Here is a 19,096-nt window from a genome sequence, read left to right as displayed (position 1 = left end):
TTCTTTTCCTGTCCAGAGCCATAGTTCATGAGCTTTGAGTTAGGGTCAGAACCTCAGAGTATCAGTCGTTTGCCCCCAGCTCCCCCCCCCCCCCTTAGGTGAATGAACTCTCCTTTGGGTTTCCGCTGGATGGCAAAAAGGGGGGGGGGGGGCTTCGCCCTCCTCCCTAGGCCGCACCTGGTAGGGTTACGACCCTTCTTCCCTGTGGCCTAGCGACTTGTCCTACGCTTACCTTCTCTGGGCTAGGGGATATGCTTTCCCTAGCCTAGCTTAGGAAGACACTAGGATTCTGTTTCTTCATAGTTTAGGACGGTACGACCATGCCGTTCCTTTTCTGTACTAACCCACCCTAGGCTGGAGAATGAACTCTTCCTATACCTGGGATGGCGCCGGTACTGAAAAAGAATCCCCTTTAGGGTGTCGGTGAAGGCTCACACCAACCCCCAAACCCCTTCTCAGGACCCTTTCCCCTCCCCCTCTGTCCTTTGGTGATGGCCTAGCCATCACACCTCTGTCCACCGTCCTACAACTCGACCGAGAGTCAGTGGGTTGTGGGGTCAGCCTGGCTTCTTTCGCCTGCTAGTCCGAGCTGCTTAGCTTCCCGCACATAGTTGAACTATGGGATAGCGTACGGCAGGTCGGTCTGCCGGCGGGAGACCTCCCTGCTATCTGAGTGTTCTTCGTTCCTCCTTTGGACTACCACCCGCAACCCTAGCTGACCGCCGGCTTAGTTGCGGCTGGATGGAAGCCTGATCACACTCTTCCTTCCATTTGAACCCTCCTTCTTGAGGAAGGCGAGGTTGGGGTAGTGAGCTGCCGCCCCTCCCTCTCCCTTCCTCTATGCTTTCTCTCTCTCTATCAAGTGCCAGTCCACTGGCACACAACTCTGCTGGCAACAGCCGACAGCGTAGCCTAGGTCTCCTCCCAGTCTCAAAGATCGATACCTACAGCCGGTTGCCTGCCGACTGCCGGTGGTCGCTGACATGTCGGTGATCTGCCATCATTCCTGAGGTCGTCTCCGTTTCCCCGTCACATAGACTGATGGCTGGAAGGGGTTACCCTCAATCGGAGACCCGCCGGTGTGTCTTCGACGCGTCGGCAGGCTGCCGGTCCCACCTAATCCATATTACGACGGTGGGCTGTCACCTTTCTCTAACCCTGCCGGCAGTGTCTGTTGTATGGCTATATACGATAGCCAGCACATCTGTGGTATAGTACATACCCTAGACAGAAAACTATGGTGTATAGTTATGCAATAGATAATTTTCTAGCATACTCTGTGCATCCATGCGCAGTCCCTTGCCGGGACCTATTCGAATTGGGGATAATTATTTCCCCTTTTCCCTATGCTGAAGGATCTCAGCTCCCTCCCTTTCACCACTACTAACACCTCGGAGGAAAGACTAGCTAGGCTTTTCTATCCCTACTGGATAGCTTCCTCCTTCGGGCTTCTCCGAATGAAAACCCTAGAGTTAGTATTGGTGTAAGATACGGCAATTGGCTGGGCGGGATTCACAAGTATGTGTCTTTCCTGCTTCATTTCCAGCTTACCTATCCTAAGCTTACACTTGGAAAGGAATCTTATACTGTAATTGAGATTACTTTAAGACTAATCTAATATTACTTTAAGTCCATCATTATAGACTTCCATATACTCATGTATCCCTTTCTTCTTTACAGGAGGAGTACATCCGGTGTGAGAGCGCCTTCTGCAGCGTTCGGCGCCATGACTTTTACGGCCACCTGGCGTGCCGAACCCACGCCAGCTGCTCCGTCACCCAGGGATCTCTGAGGTACTGGGACCCGCAGATGTGCCCTGTCTGCAAGGACCTGCGTTCGAGGCTCCCCAGTTAGCGGAGTCAAGGGACATCGCTCGTGAGAAACTACATAAGTGGGTGCGTGGTTTCCAGAAGAACGCCACGGGGTCCTATCTCCCCAGTGAGAAGATGAGAGCTATGCTCTTCTCTAAGGCATCTGCGGATGCCGTCATTCCCAAATCGGAGATTCGCTGCGTCCAGCTGATGGTCGACCCTGACGTTTCGGACGCACTCCAAGACATCCACCTCGATGATGATGAGAGGATGTCAGAGGTGTCGGACACCACTGAGAGGACCCTGATGGCCGAGGGTCGAGAAGAGGAACCTACAGAGGCTCCTGACTCCGAAAAAGAAGGTGCCCCTGCACCCTCTATCGCTTCCGTAGTCATCTCGGAACCAGTCCCCTCTACATCGTCCACTCCTATGCCCACAAGAGCGGATGACTCCATGGACAATTTCCAGGCCATGATAGCGGTCCTCGAGGATAGGCTCCACAAGAGGGACGAGGACTTCAAAAAAGAGATCCTCCGTTTGACGAAGCAACCTCAGAGGAAGATCAACGTGAAGGACCTTGCAACCTGCTCTGTGATGAACCCTTGGAGGCATGCCGAGCACATGCCTATCACGAGCAGCAGGATCTTCGTGAACGACAACCTAGGTGCTGTCCCCCTTGAAGAGGTAGAATTCTGGCCTAGCTTTGAGGCGTATCCGGACTGCTACATTCGCCTCAAGTCTGAACCTGTTTCCAAGGAGGAAACCAAGCAGAAGGAGGTCATTGTGTTTGACCACGCGAAGGCTCAATCGCTGCTAGCCGGTTATTTGAAGGACAAGGGTTACACCAACTCCAAGGTGCCGGCTCTGAGCAAGAAACACCCGTCTTTTCTTGCTCCAAACACCATGGTCTTCCCCTTTGCGGAGAAGTCCCTTCTAGCGGTGTTAAAGGCGGCGGAGGAAGGGAAATCCTGCCCTACATTGGAGGAATGTAGGCCCCTCTCCCTCGTCCTACCCCCCGACGACAAGAACTGGAAGGACATCCAGTTAACTTTTTCTGTGGGAAAGTTGGAGGCCGACATCGCTGGACGTCAGTTCAGTGAGAACCTCCCCAAGCTCTCCGAATATCTTCTTCATCAGGAGCAGGATACAAAAGAGAGGCTGGCCGCCTCCCTTTCCCTCCAGGAGCTTATGGAGACAATAGCTGGGGAACAGCGGACCCCAGGCGTCTACATGGTCTTGTCTAAGACCCATCTCGCTACCCTGACGAAAGACTTCTATAGCTTCTTCAGGGCACGGATAGCCTGCAGAGAGTTCGTGTTTGCAAATGCCACCGTAAAACACGAACCACGGAAGCTGATTTCCTCCAATATCTGGGGGAAAGATCTCTTTCCCAATGACCTCGTGAAAGAGATCGTCGACAAGGCCGCCACGGAGAATTAGAACCTTCTCCAAAAGTGGGGCATGTCAGGCAAAAGGAAATCTTCTCAGGATGAGGGCCCCCAACCAAAGAAGAAATCCAACAAGCCAAGACCACAGCAGCGTCAGGCAACCGTTGCTCTCCAGTTGGTGGCTCAGCCCCAACAAAACTTCCAACTGGTACCCCAGCCGGTGGTGACCCAGTCACCAGCCTTCACGCCCGCCTACGAGAGGCAGTCGACTACCTTTCGCCCCAGAGGTAGAGGCACTGGCAGGGACTCCTCCTGACATCCCTCTAGAGGGAGAGGAGGAAAGGGAGCAAGCGGCCGAGATGGTAAACCCTCGGGCAACCAGAAGCAATGAGATGCTTCCGGTGGGAGGAAGACTCTGCCTCTTCAGGGATCGTTGGACCGTCGATCCCTAGGCTCACAGCATCATCAATTCTTCCACCACTCCACCCCCGTTCTGGAAGAATACGTCCAAAAACTCTTGAACAAGAAGGAGATCAAGAGGGTAAAGTCCATCAGGTTCCAAGGAAGACTATTCTGTGTTCCCAAGAAGGACTCCGACAAACTCAGAGTCATTCTGGATTTGTCCCCTCTCAACAAGTTCATGGTGAGCGACAAGTTCAAAATGCTGACTCTTCAGCACATAAGAGCCCTACTGCCTCAAAAGGCATACACAGTCTCGATAGACATGGCGGATGCCTACTGGCACATTCCAATGAATCGCCAGACCTCCTCCTACCTAGGATTCAGGCTTCAAAGAAGATAGTACGCCTTCAGAGCCATGTCCTTCGGGCTAAACATAGCCCCAAGGATATTCACGAAGCTCGCAGAGACGATCGTTCAACAACTACGCCTACAAGGCGTCCAGGTGATGGCTTACCTGGACGATTGGCTGGTGTGGGCAGCATCAGAAGAAGAATACCTGCAAGCTTCCACAAAGGTGATCCAATTTCTTGGAACATTTGGGCTTCAAGATCAACACCAAAAAGTCGCGACTTTCTCCAGCTCAGAAGTTCCAATGACTAGGTATCCATTGGGACCTTCAGTCACACCGTCTTTCCATTCCACTAACGAAGAGGAAGGGAATGGCAAGATCTATCAAGACACTTCTCAAATCCAAACGGATGTCAAGACGACAACAGGAACGGCTGCTCGGCTTCCTTCAGTTTGCTTCAGGGACAGATCCAGTAGTAAGAGCACAGCTAAAAGATGTATCGGGAGTCTGAAGAAGATACGCATCAAATGCTCGAAGAGATCTCAAGAGACCTCTGCCGACCCGGCTACGATCACTCCTCAAGCCGTGGTCGGAGGCAAAAAATCTGAAAAGATCGGCACCTCTTCAATTTCCGCCTCCCTTAGTCGTTATCCATATAGACGCATCGCTAGAAGGATGGGGGGGGGGGGGGGGGGTTCACTCCCATCAACGTCAAGTTCAAGGAACATGGTTTCCCCTATTCAAGACGTTTCACATCAACATCTTGGAGGCCATGGCAGTCCTTCTCACCCTGAAGAGGCTGTCCCCACGTCTGTCAGTCTACATTCGACTGACCCTGGACAGCGACGTCGTGGTCAGATGTCTCAACCGTGAGAGCTCAAGATCACTCCAGCTCAACCAAGTGTTACTGCCCATCTTCCGCCTGGCGGAGAAGAAAAGATGGCACCTCTCAGCAGTTCACCTACAAGGATTCCGCAACGTGACTGCGGATGCTCTATACAGGACAGCCCCAATAGAGTCAGAATGGTCCCTAGACGCAGACTCATTCTCCTTCATCTCCCAAGAAGTCCCAGAACTGCAGATCGACCTCTACCCAACAAGCGACAAGAAGAGACTTCCTCGCTACGTGGCCCCATACGAGGACCCCAGTGCAGAAGCGGTGGACGCCATGTCCCTGGATTGGAACAGATGGACCAAGATTTACCTGTTCCCTCCACCCAACCTTCTGCTAAAGGTCCTCACCAAGCTGAGATCCTTCAAAGGAATAGCGGCCCTAGTGGCTCCCAAGTGGCCCCGGAGTTACAACCCAAGCTAATCCCCCTGCCGGACCCAGTTTTAACCCAACAAGTTCAGAAGTCGACTGTCTTCGCTTCATCAAAGAAAACCCGAGACCTTCATCTCATGATTTTCTCTCCCTAGCCGTCAAGAAGAGGTTTAGGATCACAAAGAAAAGCTTAGACTTCTTAGAGGAATATAAAACAAAATCTGCCAGAAGGCAATACGAGTCATCTTGGAAGAAATGGGTGGCCTTTGTCAAGGCCAGAAATCCTAAGGAAATATCAATGGTTCTGTTTGTCCTTCTTTATTCACCTTCATGGACAAGGCTTGGCAGCCAACACGATTTCCACCTGCAAATCGGCCCTGACAAGACCCTTACTATATGCCTTCCAGATAGACCTGTCTAGTGACATTTTCAACAAGTTGCTGAAGGCATGTGCTAGACTCCGACCCGCACCCCTTCCGAGACCCATCTCCTGGTCTCTTGACAGGGTGCTCCATTTTGCCTCAAGTTTGGACAATAAAACTTGCCCTCTGAAAGATTTGACTCAAAAAGTGATTTTCTTATTTGCTCTAGCCTTGGGGGCCAGAGTCAGTGAAATTGTGGCATTGTCAAGGGAAGAAGGCCAGATCCAGTTTGCAGAAACAGGCGAGCTCACCCTCTTTACTGACCCAACGTTTCTCGCTAAGAATGAGCTGCCCACCAAAAGGTGGGGTTCCTGGAGAATCTGTCCTCTGAAGGAAGATATCTCCCTGTGCCCAGTGGAGAGCCTAAAGGTCTATCTTCGAAGAACTTCGGACTTCGGTGGAGGACAGCTTTTTAAAGGAGAAACATCGGGTTCTGACTTGTCACTTAAACAACTAAGGGCAAAGATCACCTACTTTATTTGCAGAGCGGATCCTGACAGTACACCCGCAGGTCCCTATCCCAGGAAAGTCACCTCTTCCCTGAATTTCTTCCAGTCGATGGACTTCGAAAGTCTTCGACCATTCCCGGGCTGGAAATCTTCAAGAGTGTTTTTCAAACACTATGCGAAGCAGGTGCAAGAGTTTAAACGCTTCGCGGTAGCTGCAGGTAGTGTGTTAAAACCTGCTGTTTAGTGCTGCGATGAACAGTGAGTTATATGGGACTCTAACTCTAAGGGTGTCTGTGCTGACCCTAGTGCACAACATTGTGAAAATAGTGCCACTGAGTGACAATACAAACTGTTCTTCTACTAAGGTGAAGTCACATAACTAAAACACTGGTGCAACGTGTTTTAAACATAAAGTTTATATAAGACATTCTAGAAAGACTTTATAATTCCTATGGAATTAACGTGTGTGATGGCAAGTTTTCCTTTTCAGATACCACATATATTTCTATTGATGTCCCAAGTCATATGTAACCATTTTGCATTCCATTACAATTTACATCTATGTATTTTATGCATTCTAATTCTTATTTATGCCTAAATAAAAGAATTCGTCTACTCGTGCGTCTTATTTCGCCCTAAAATTGTAATAAAATACTGTTTGAGAGTTTTTAATATCCCTCCATACTGTATACAATTATCTGAACAATGAAATCTCAGTGTTGTCAGGTGTATGAGGATAGAGGAGAATCTGTATAGAATATGCCAGACTATTCGGTGTATGTGTAGGCAAAGGGAAGGTGAACCGTAACCAGAGAGAAGGATTCAACATAGTACCGTCTGGCCAGTCAAAGGACCCCAGAAATCTATTCAACCAAACTCATCTAGACTAAGGTAATTTGTTCCAACACGTTATACTTACATTACCTTCTACCTCGCTCTGGGACCGGCAGGTACTTCCTGATGCTGGGTGAGTTTCTTTATCAAGTAACTTCGAGACTTTCCATAAGTCCAATAGGACTCATCCCTGCCGGAGGGGCAGGTAGCAGTAACATAGTACATGTTTATCTGAGGTGACATATACCGGTAATGTCACGAGGTCTCTGGGGTCATTAGATCAAATAAATATTGTCTAGAAGTCGAAGGCACTACTGAGGGAAAAATCCACGATACATTAATTCTCTGGTACACTTCCATCAGGACGACATGGCCTAAACCCAAAAAAACGGATTTTGAGCGAAGCGAAAAATCTATTTTTAGGTGAGATAGCCATTTCGCCCTGATGGACCCGCCCTTTTCTCTATTCGGGCCTTGGCAGTCCCCCTCTCAATCTTACTGTATCATGGGGGCTGGCCTCGACGCCAGAAGGAATGAGGACGCGGGCGGTTATGACGTCAGCCAAGATGGCGGCCAAGATGGCGGCGTTTATGACGTCATCCGAGTACCATAACAGTAACGGAGGAGGAGAACTTTGTAACGGCTCCTCCCATATCTTGCCACCAACTTCCCCTCGAAGCGTAAACGCTATGTGGGCTGCAGATAGCTATGTGGCGTGTCAAGTATACGTCCCCTGTACTAAAGGGAAACCTTAAGGGTACTCGCGCCAGAAGTTAGAATTCTGTAAAACCTTTAGTTTAAATCTCTGGGAATATCTACTGTAGTCATATATACCCTTAGGAAGCTACTGAAGGAACCTTCCATCAGGACGACATGGCTATCTCACCCAAAAATAGATTTTTCGCTTCGCTCATAATCCGTTGTTTTACACTTTGAGTTATGGCTGGTGGGATGTCAGGCCCAGATCATTTTCAAGTGGATGGAAGGTTCCATGTTGTGAAAATTCACCTTTACACTTTATATTTATCTATCGTTTTTTATTTCCATTTATCATCTTCTATGATTTATTTTATTTACCCGTATCTATCAGATTTTGTTCAACCCATTCTACAGTACGTTGCCATTCTGATATAATAACCATCCATAAGGATTTCTCATTTCCCCCTTGGAATGGTTAAATCTCAGTCACCCCTCAAAAATGTTTCCAACATCCTGTCCTGATCTATTCATCACCATGTCATTTTCCAAGATTCACTTTTCATCTCAGATTAACATCCGTTAATGCTCATGAAGGTACGAATTCCATGATATGACTTCCATGGTGCTGCCTTTGATGTCGAATGAATTAGTTTATGATTTTCCTATTTCCTTCACCATCGCCTTTTAGGATAAATTATTCCGTGAGTAAATTGTACTTTAAAACTTATTTCTATGTCATTTAAATCTCTCGGCATAATTCAAATTGTGTTTTAGGAGTTTTAATGTCTTCTATACCCAGCCTTTTCTGTTTTCATTAATCTCATGCAATTATTATATACGTTAGATATAACATTAAGGTTTATTTGTAGGTATATTCCCCTGGAGATGCAAGATTACACCTTGTATTCTCTATAGAGATCTCTCAAGGCGACTGCATCTATGAGTTCAATTCAGATTTTTGGATCAGATGCGGCACCTCAAGTTCTGCGCAACATTCCTACACATGTCTGCCTTCAGACCAATCGGAGTTAGACCCTGTTGACCTTTAGATGGCATCATGATAGGAACTATCTCTTTAGGTTTTTACAAGTGTACCTAAGGTTTCCCTTTAGGTTTAACATCACCTTGGAAAGATGAAGGGTGTTTGCAGTTTTTAAGACACTCGTGCTCTGTCTTGAATGACCCAGTAATATCATCTGCAGTAGTCTCGGTTTCTTCAGGCTAAATGCACCATTTAAAGGATTGGAATTGCATTAAAAGCTCCATCAAAAGGGCCTCACAACTAACAACGATTGCCGAGAATTAGAATTGGGAAGGATCTGCAGCTTAACATTAAGGGACCACATCATCCATTGGAACCCACTATTGAACTTCAAATGATTCTATCATCGCCCCAGAATGCAGGACGGCTGTATGAACACGAGTCAGAAAAGGTATCTCCTTGATCACACTTACTCCTTAGCTAAACGAATATCCAGGCATCTTTTATTTAGGTATATTCATGTTTTATCTGGCTGTGAACATTTGGGCTTGTAGCGGAAGTCTTTGTATTCATTCAGTTATTCCTGTTCATGTTTCATTTCATTGTTTTTGACCAACTCCTTTTTTCGGAATAACCAAGTGTTTGATCTGTATTTAAGACTTCACTTTTCTACAATATAAGCTGGTTACAGTTTATTCATTAGGTAGCTTTGCATATTCTGTTAAGATAGCCTTGCAAATTTGGTGAACAAATTAATAAGATAGATTAAAGTAATCATTGATTTTAACTAACCCTTTTTACAATTTTTGATCTTATATTACAAATGTTATAAGTCTAAATGGAATGCTCAGGAAAAAATCCTGGAATTAATAGTATAAAATCTTTATGTTGTTTATAAACTCATTTTGCATTTATGCCTCAGAAAAAATTAAACTCCCTTTTTTTTAGGAACGAAACTGAAATTGTGTATTTCAACAAGTTAAGGGAATCATAAAAAGCACTAAGCATTTACATATACTCATGTCTTGAACTATTTTATCCTGAGAGTTATTGAGCTAAAGGAACTTCACCCTTCATATTGTTTCTTTGTAATCATTTTAATCTGTACTAATGAAGAGAAAATTTTTTGTTATTTGGTCCTGTGAAACATGCAGGTAAGCTTTAAAAATAGGCTGAGAAAAAGAAACAAAATACCCTTATGCTCATGACCTTTTGTCCTTACTTTTAACTCTCAGTTGGGGTGTACTATCCCATGTTAGGTGTAGTGCTTGAAAACCGAGGTGATATCAGTGATAAAAAGCTGATATTGAGTAATCTCTGAACTTTAATGAGTGATGGCTGATGAACTGTATAACTGTATTTTTCTGATCTGTTGTCATGGGTGTGTTGGCACTCCAATCCCTCAGGTATAGATCTGGATATCTGTTACAGGGAGACTGTCCAGGAATTGTTTCTCTCACATGTCTTGCCCAGCTCAGTTTCTATTGTAGTGCAAACTTCCTGCCCTTCCCAGTCTGGCGATAAAGTCTCAGTGCAGGTAGTAAGTGGTTAGCAAAACTGAAATTTGCTTTAGGAAATGAATAAGTGCTGGGTATTTCGGCATGTATGACTATTGGGGGCTGGGGCATAATAATTTACATTATTATTATTATTATTATTATTATTATTATTATTATTATTATTATTATTTGCAAAGCTACAACCCTAGTTGAAAAAGTAGGATGTTATAAGCCCAGGGGCCCCAACATGGAAAATAGCCTAATGAGGAATGTAAACAAGGAAAAATGAAATATTTTAAATGCAGTAACAATATTAAAATAAATATTTGCTACATAAAATATAAAAACTTTAACAAAACAAGAGGAAGAGAAATTAGATAGAATAGCGTGGCCGAGTGTACCCTCAAGCAAGAGAAATTTAACCTAAGACAGTGGAAGACCATGGTATAGAGGCTATGGCACTACCCAAAACTAGACAACAATGATTTAATTTTGGAGTGTCCTTCTCCTAGAAGAGCTGCTTACCAAGAGGAAAGTAACCACTGAACAATTACAGTGCAGTAGTTAACCTTTTGGGTGAAGAACAATTGTTTGGCAATCTCAGTGCTGTCAGGTGTATGAGGATAGAGGAGAATCTGTAAAGAATAGGCCAGACTATTCGGTGTATGTGTAGGCAAAGGGAAGGTGAACCGTAACCAGAGAGATGGATTCAATATAGTACCGTCTGGCCAGTCAAAGGACCCCAAAAATCTCTAGTGGTAGTATCTCAACGGGTGGCTGATGCCACCAACTAGTATGGGATCACTATTTTATTGTCTGAATCCATTTATCTACTTGTGGGAGATTGATGGTGGGTGACTGCGCATGTGTTGTTTGCAATCACTTCCGAAAACTTTTTTGTGTTTTTTTGTATGATGTTATCACGAGTTATTTTTTAATCAATTAAGAGCTTCAAAGTTTGAATGCATAAGTTTTCAGATGTTGCTTCACAACATCCATTAGGCGTCAGTTTCAGCATGATTGCTGTCACAGAATGATGCTACCTAGATGGTAGTTCAACCTATTTCAAAATTTAATATGATTTATTCTACTGTATTTTAGTAATTGATGTTATTCAAAACACTTCCCATTCACTATGTAACTGTTGTTGCTCATATATAAAAAAAAAATAATATCACCGAAATAATGATCCACTTGGCTGGCATGCACAACACAACCATGTACCACTAGCCACAACGGAGAAGCAAGGAGATAATATTTACTTGTGAGCAAAAAAAAAAAGAAAAAAAAAATTGAAGGACGATACAGAAAATAAGTAATTAGGATACTTCAATTTCACACCATTTACGTGAACCAAATATTTTTCCAACTGTTATCATATGTTTTTAATGTATTTCTGACAATTTTTATTAGGGCAAATACCCTTTTAAGGGTTTTGACACCCAAAACACCTGGCTTCTCACTGGTATACCTATAATTATTCTTATATTGTGGGAGGAAGGAGAAACACTCATAAATAGGTAGTTTGGTTTGCCCTAATTCTAATAGTCAGAAATTGATAAATCATAAGACAATCAGTTGGAAAAATATGCGGTTCATGTATTTGGCTAGAAATTAAAGTATATATTTACTCAGTAATTACAGCCTTGTCATATTATTTTTCAAGGGATTGTTTGGAGTAAAACCTTTCAAGTTTTCAAGTTGTAGTCTATGTGAATCCTAGGGAAGTGTTTACTTTATATTTGAACGACCTACGGTTATACAAATGCCATTAAGCAAGAGGACGGTCAAATGTCGTTAGATCATGGAATATAGTTACAGTATTCTTATTGCTTGAAGTTTGTTATAACCATCTATTCTTTAACAATGGACCCTTGACGACTGATCTCCTTACTAGTAATAAGGTTTTTATTGATACCTATATCTTATTCTTGTCATCGCTTTTTAGATTCTTGGTGGATGTAATGAAGATGATTCCTCTGAGGTTTGTTTTGATCAGTGAAACATTTTGCGTGGCTAGAATGGAATGATTACTCTCGTCGTCAACACAAAAAGCTTAGGCATTTAAATACTGAGCATCAAAATATAACATGTATTAAGAATTATATTCTGTTACTTTAGTTGAATTAATAGAATTGTTCTCTTAATGAAGTAATAGTAGTAAAAAGGAACTTCCTTTATTAATTCAACTCTGCTTTTATGTGTAATGTTATATATATAAATTAATTACTTATATAATTAAAGTCATACATATACGGATGTGTAATATGATGTTGCACGATAAGTGTAGTGCTGTAGTGCTACATATGCTTTAACTGTTACATAAGACATATATATAACCTGTGATTACTATCAAGTCATATATAGAAGTCTCTTACTTTTCATGACATAGTACAAAAATTGCAACAATAATCTTTCACGAGGTTTCCCTATCAAGAAGAACTCGGATAACATTCTGAGTTGGTTGCCGTAAGAGCAGAATCAGCATTTACATTGGTTGGTTAAACTTGATAAACAACTGGCATATTTAGTCCAACTAATTTTGAATATTTTGAGTCTTAAACAACGTCTGAATGTTCTACATGATTCGCAATTAATGGCTGCAATTGGTCAACATGCCATTTTACAATATTTATACCAACTTGTACATCATAACATAAGTTTCCAAACTCTTATGATCTCTCCTGATATTCATTGATCTGAGGCATTGTAAGACCTTACCATGGCATGAGATGAATATTCCTCCCGATCAATAAATTTGATTGTTTAACAACTGTTGTACTGTGTAAAATTGGTCTATAGGACAATAAGAACGTTGATAAATGATAAATGCATTAACCAAATTGGCTTACCGACACTTCCTATTGTCCGTGAAGGTTTGAAAAAAAAAAATATATATCTCAGCTACTCCTTTTGCAGGTGGATGAGAAATTACAGGAAATGTATGGTGTAAGCCATTTACACCACAAAATTTGTTAAAATTTCATGAAATGAGCTGTGGATCATTATCTGACAAAATCCTATCTGGCATGCCATGTGTTGAAAATATAGTATGGGTACTCTAATAGTTGTAATAGATGTTGTCTGCATTGGAACTACTTCTGGCTACCTGCTGTGAATTACCTAAAAATGGACCTGAAAATCTATGTGAAATGTTTGCCATGCATACCTGGGTAACTCCCATGGATGCATTTCTGTTGTTTAGGATTGATTTCTTGCATAGTACAGTACATGCAATTCTTAACCATCATTTCAATATCCTTTTGACAACTTTATAGAAGTCTTGGCATTTGACTTTGATCTTACTATTCCTTGGTGATCAGCCGACATTTCAGATAAGATTATACTCCTAAGTGAGCATGGAATTACTATTATTGAGCCTCATAATCAACCCATTTCAAATGACCTTATACATACATACATATACCAAAGGCACTTCCCCCAATTTTGGGGGGTAGCCGACATCAACAAATGAAACAAAACAAAAAAGGGGACCTCTACTCTCTACGTTCCTCCAGCCTAACCAGGGACTCAACCGAGTTCAGCTGGTACTGCTAGGGTGCCACAGCCCAACCTCCCACATTATCCACCACAGATGAAGCTTCATAATGCTGAATCCCCTACTGCTGCTACCTCCGCGGTCATCTAAGGCACCGGAGGAAGCAGCAGGGCCTACCAGAACTGCGTCACAATCGCTCGCCATTCATTCCTATTTCTAGCACGCTCTCTTGCCTCTCTCACATCTATCCTCCTATCACCCAGAGCTTTCTTCACACCATCCCTCCACCCAAACCTTGGCCTTCCTCTTGTACTTCTCCCATCAACTCTTGCAGTCATCACCTTCTTTAGCAGACAGCCATTTTCCATTCTCTCAACATGGCCAAACCACCTCAACACATTCATATCCACTCTAGCTGCTAACTCATTTCTTACACCCGTTCTCACCTTCACCACTTCGTTCCTAACCCTATCTACTCGAGATACACTTCATCTCAAACACATTCAATTTCTGTCTCTCCATCACTTTCATTCCCCACAACTCCGATCCATACATCACAGTTGGTACAATCACTTTCTCATATAGAACTCTCTTTACATTCATGCCCAACCCTCTATTTTTTACTACTCCCTTAACTGCCCCCAACACTTTGCAACCTTCATTCACTCTCTGACGTACATCTGCTTCCACTCCACCATTTGCTGCAACAACAGACCCCAAGCACTTAAACTGATCCACCTCCTCATGTAACTCTCCATTCAACATGACATTCAACCTTGCACCACCTTCCCTTCTCGTACATCCCATAACCTTACTCTTACCCACATTAACTCTCAACTTCCTTCTCTCACACACCCTTCCAAATTCTGTCACTAGTCGGTCAAGCTTCTCTTCTGTGTCTGCTACCAGTACAGTATCATCCGCAAACAACAACTGATTTACCTCCCATTCATGGTCATTCTCGCCTACCAGTTTTAATCCTCGTCCAAGCACTCGAGCATTCACCTCTCTCACCACTCCATCAACATACAAGTTAAACAACCACGGTGACATCACACATCCCTGTCTCAGCCCCACTCTCACCGGAAACCAATCACTCACTTCATTTCCTATTCTAACACATGCTTTACTACCTTTGTAGAAACTTTTCACTGCTTGCAACAACCTTCCACCAACTCCATATAACCTCATCACATTCCACATTGCTTCCCTATCAACTCTATCATATGCTTTCTCCAGATCCATAAATGCAACATACACCTCCTTACCTTTTGCTAAATATTTCTCGCATATCTGCTAACTGTAAAAATCTGATTCATACAACCCCTACCTCTTCTAAAACCACCCTGTACTTCCAAGATTGCATTCTCTGTTTTATCCTTAATCCTATTAATCATTACTCTACCATACACTTTTCCAACTACACTCAACAAACTAATACCTCTTGAATTACAACACTCATGCACATCTCCCTTACCCTTATATAGTGGTACAATACATGCACAAACCCAATCTACTGGTACCATTGACAACACAAAACACATATTAAACAATCTCACCAACCATTCAAGTACAGTCACACCCCCTTCCTTCAACATCTTAGCTTTCACACCATCCATACCAGATGCTTTTCCTACTCTCGTTTCATCTAGTGCTCTCCTCACTTCCTCTATTGTAATCTCTCTCTCATTCTCATCTCCCATCACTGGCACCTCAACACCTGCAACAGCAATTATATCTGCCTCCCTATATCCTCAATATTCAGCTAACTTTCAAAATACTCCGCCCACCTTTTCCTTGCCTCCTCTCCTTTTAACAACCTTCCATTTCCATCTTTCACTGTCTCTTCAATTCTTGCGCCAGCCTTCCTTACTCTCTTCACGTCTTTACAAAACTTCTTCTTATTCTCTTCATACGACTGACCCAATCCCTGACCCCACCTCAGGTCAGCTGCCCTCTTTGCCTCACGTACCTTGCGCTTTACTTCCACATTTTTCTCTCTATATTTTTCATACTTCTCTATACTATTACTCTGCAGCCATTCTTCAAAAGCTCTCTTTTTCTCTTCCACTTTTACCTTCACTTCTTCATTCCACCATTCACTGCCCTTCCTCATGCTGCCTCCAACAACCTTCTTGCCACATACATCACTTGCAATCCCAATAAAATTTTCTTTTACTAACATCCACTCCTCCTCTAAATTACCAGTTTCTCTTACTCTCACTTCGTCATATGCCATTTTCAACCTTTCCTGATATTTACTTTTTACCCCCGGTTTTATTAGCTCTTCAACCCTCACTAGCTCCCTTTTACATCCACCTACTCTATTCCCCCACTCTTTTGCTACAACTAATTTTCCTTCCACCAAAAAATGATCAGACATACCGTTAGCCATACCCCTAAACACGTGCACGTCTTTCAATCTTCCAAACATTCTTTTGGTTATCAACACATAATCCATTAATGCCCTTTCTACTACTCTTCCATTTGCCACTCTTACCCATGTATACTTATTTTTATCTTTCTTTTTAAAAAAGCTAGCACTTATTACCATCTCTTGTTCAACACACATATCTACCAGTCTCTCACCACTCTCATTTTCACCTGGTACGCCATACTTCCCAATGACACCTTCTACTTCTCCAGCGCCCACTCTAGCATTTAAGTCACCCATGACAACTACATAATTCCTTTTACTCAGTCCTTCTACACACCTAGTTAATTCATTCCGGAACTCATTCCGCTCTTCTTCACTTTTCTCACTACCTGGCCCATACGCACTTACAAACGCCCAACATTCCGTACCCAACCTAACCCTTACCCACATTAACCTAGATGATATCTCCTTCCATTCCACTACTTTACCTGTCATCCATTCACTCAGCAATAAAGCCACACCTTCTCTCGCTCTTCCCCTTTCAATCCCAGACACTACCAGACATTTCACCAAACATCACTTCACCCTTTCCTTTCATCTTTGTCTCACACAAGGCCAATACATCCATCCTTCTACTTCTAAACATACTTCCAATCTCACATTTTTTACTCTCTATCGTACTACATCCACGCACATTCAAACACCCCAAAACTAGAGTGCGGGGAGCAGTCACTCTCCCCCCAGCTCCATCTCTTTGTTGATGCCTCGTAGGATTTTTATACAGGAGAGGGGGTTCCCAGCCCCCTCATCCCGTCCCTTTTAGTCGCCTCTTACGACACGCAGGGATAACGTTGGCGCTATTCTAATTGTTTTTATGCCCCCGCAGCCACAGATTTCTTTACTTGCACATAAGTCCCTATGAGCAGTGACTGAAATCTTTTAACACTTTTGCAAGTTTTGGGTCCCTCTTTGTACAATGAACAATAATCCTTGCTGTGATTGGAAAATTATACGTAGATATCAAAAGACTACTGTCAACATATTAAGCTGGAGCTTTGTTTATTGGCAATCTAGGTGGAGCTTCTGCGTTATTCAACGTTGTAGTCTTGCTGCTACTAACATAGGTAAACATGCTTTTAGACATAAATTAATATCGATGATAAAGGTTTTTGGTATGTGACCAAAGCGAACCTTTTCTTACCATAAACATACAAATGGAATTCTTTTATTCATACACCAAGGCTAGACCTTCCTTTCTATTTAAACGTATTTTTTTCTGCATTATTCAATACTCCAGAATCAAATGCAATTGGTTTCCTTGTCCCATATGGAATTGGACTATTATGGAACGGTTCTTCGTGAAAATCCTATTACAGTCTGCTAACTTAAAAATGACTGGAATTCCTAAAAGTTTTCTGGTACCTTCAATGATTAGGCTTCTCTAATTTTCTTTCTAGTTTTATGGATACCTTTTCCGTTAATTGTAAATTCTTATTATCCCACAGAATCGACTTCTAAAATACATTTGCTCTTGTTAAACTAAGTATTGTTCCTTTAATATCTTCAGAACTGTACATATTTCTTCATGTTCTCTTTGATCTTTACTAGAGATCAAAATTCCATCTATGAATATGAAAATTCCTGGTATACTTGACATAAATACAGACACGTCTCTAGGATTTTACAATGGATCTTAAGCTATCTGTAGTTGTGGATTAGTATTCTTAGGAGATATAATGAATCCTTTGAGTTTTGACTTTATTAGTGAAACACACTGCTTTTTGTGTTTATGCCTCCTTTCCATAATGATGTTAATCGTCCTTAATTCCTTCTTAAGGGTGCTGATTGTGAAGATCTTACTTTAAAACTTGTCATAAATCTTACGAGTAATGGCACTAACAATACACTTGTCGAAGACATGCGTTGATGAAGGCTATGAGGGAGTTGTTGGTGAGTCTGGTGGAAACCTAATAATGTGCTGCACTATACACCGCACCGCTTGCGCTGTCATGCCCCTGACTTCTGCAAGTACAAAAGTACAAATTATAACTCTTTTATAAGTGAACTGCTTGTTAATATTTCATTAAAATGGCTAATATCAGTGGGTGAATTGAATATGAACATTTAAATAGAGTAATATTTCTTCAAATGATAAATATTATTCTAATGTAACTTGAAATTCTATCAAAATTTGAACATATAATTTGTTTATTCTACTTTGGAAATATCCATCAACAAGCTTATAAAAATACCAAACAATACAGCTATAAATCAAGACAAGTATAATTGTTTCCGTATCACTAAAATATAAACCAATGCAGCGAGCTGGCAGCGTCCAAATAGGCCTACCGATTTCAACAATCAAAATCCTTCCAGAATACTATATTTGTTAGTCATATAAGACCTTCAATCATGTACCAATGCATGTATATGTTAAAGGGAACCCACAAGGAGATTGTCATTAACATTTCGAGAGAAATTCTTAGCTCACTGGCTGCTTTCTTTGCATGATGGCAATACCGCAATATGTTTGCCATAGCTGACACAATTAGATGAATCTATACTGTACTTAGAGCTATGGGTGACTACAGACTTTTGCGCATATTGGACAAAATAAACATATACATGAAAACCAGTAAACTATTGCCCCTTTAATTTTCTCTTGGTTCACTCATCTGTTTCTATATACTGCAAAAAGTCATATGAGGTTATAATCTTTCAAAACAATGGAAAACAGATAAACCTTATTTTATAAACTAATTTGAGCATGTAAAACAAAAATTTCATATCGTAGTACATTCTTCCATTCATGGGGTTAAGACAGGGAGAAAAATGTCTGGCCAGGGCTACTTTCCTAACGAATGTTGAGGAACTTACAAAAGTTCAAGAGTAAGTTTCAGTAATCAATAAATTCTGGTACTTAGTTATATTTCCCAAAATTACCAGAGGGCCTAATACATGCTGAGCCAAAATATCAAGACGATACAGCTGATATACAAAGATATGGAAGAAAACCTACGCGAAAATGGACTTGAAAGTTTTATTGGTCATATGACGCACTTAATTATCATTAGTTCACGAAAGACAAACTTTAAGATTTAACCAACATCGTGGCGGTAGT

Source organism: Palaemon carinicauda, chromosome 13 (assembly GCF_036898095.1).
Source record: "Palaemon carinicauda isolate YSFRI2023 chromosome 13, ASM3689809v2, whole genome shotgun sequence".
Classification (NCBI taxonomy): Eukaryota; Metazoa; Arthropoda; class Malacostraca; order Decapoda; family Palaemonidae; genus Palaemon; species Palaemon carinicauda.
Note: the sequence above shows the minus strand (reverse complement) of the source record.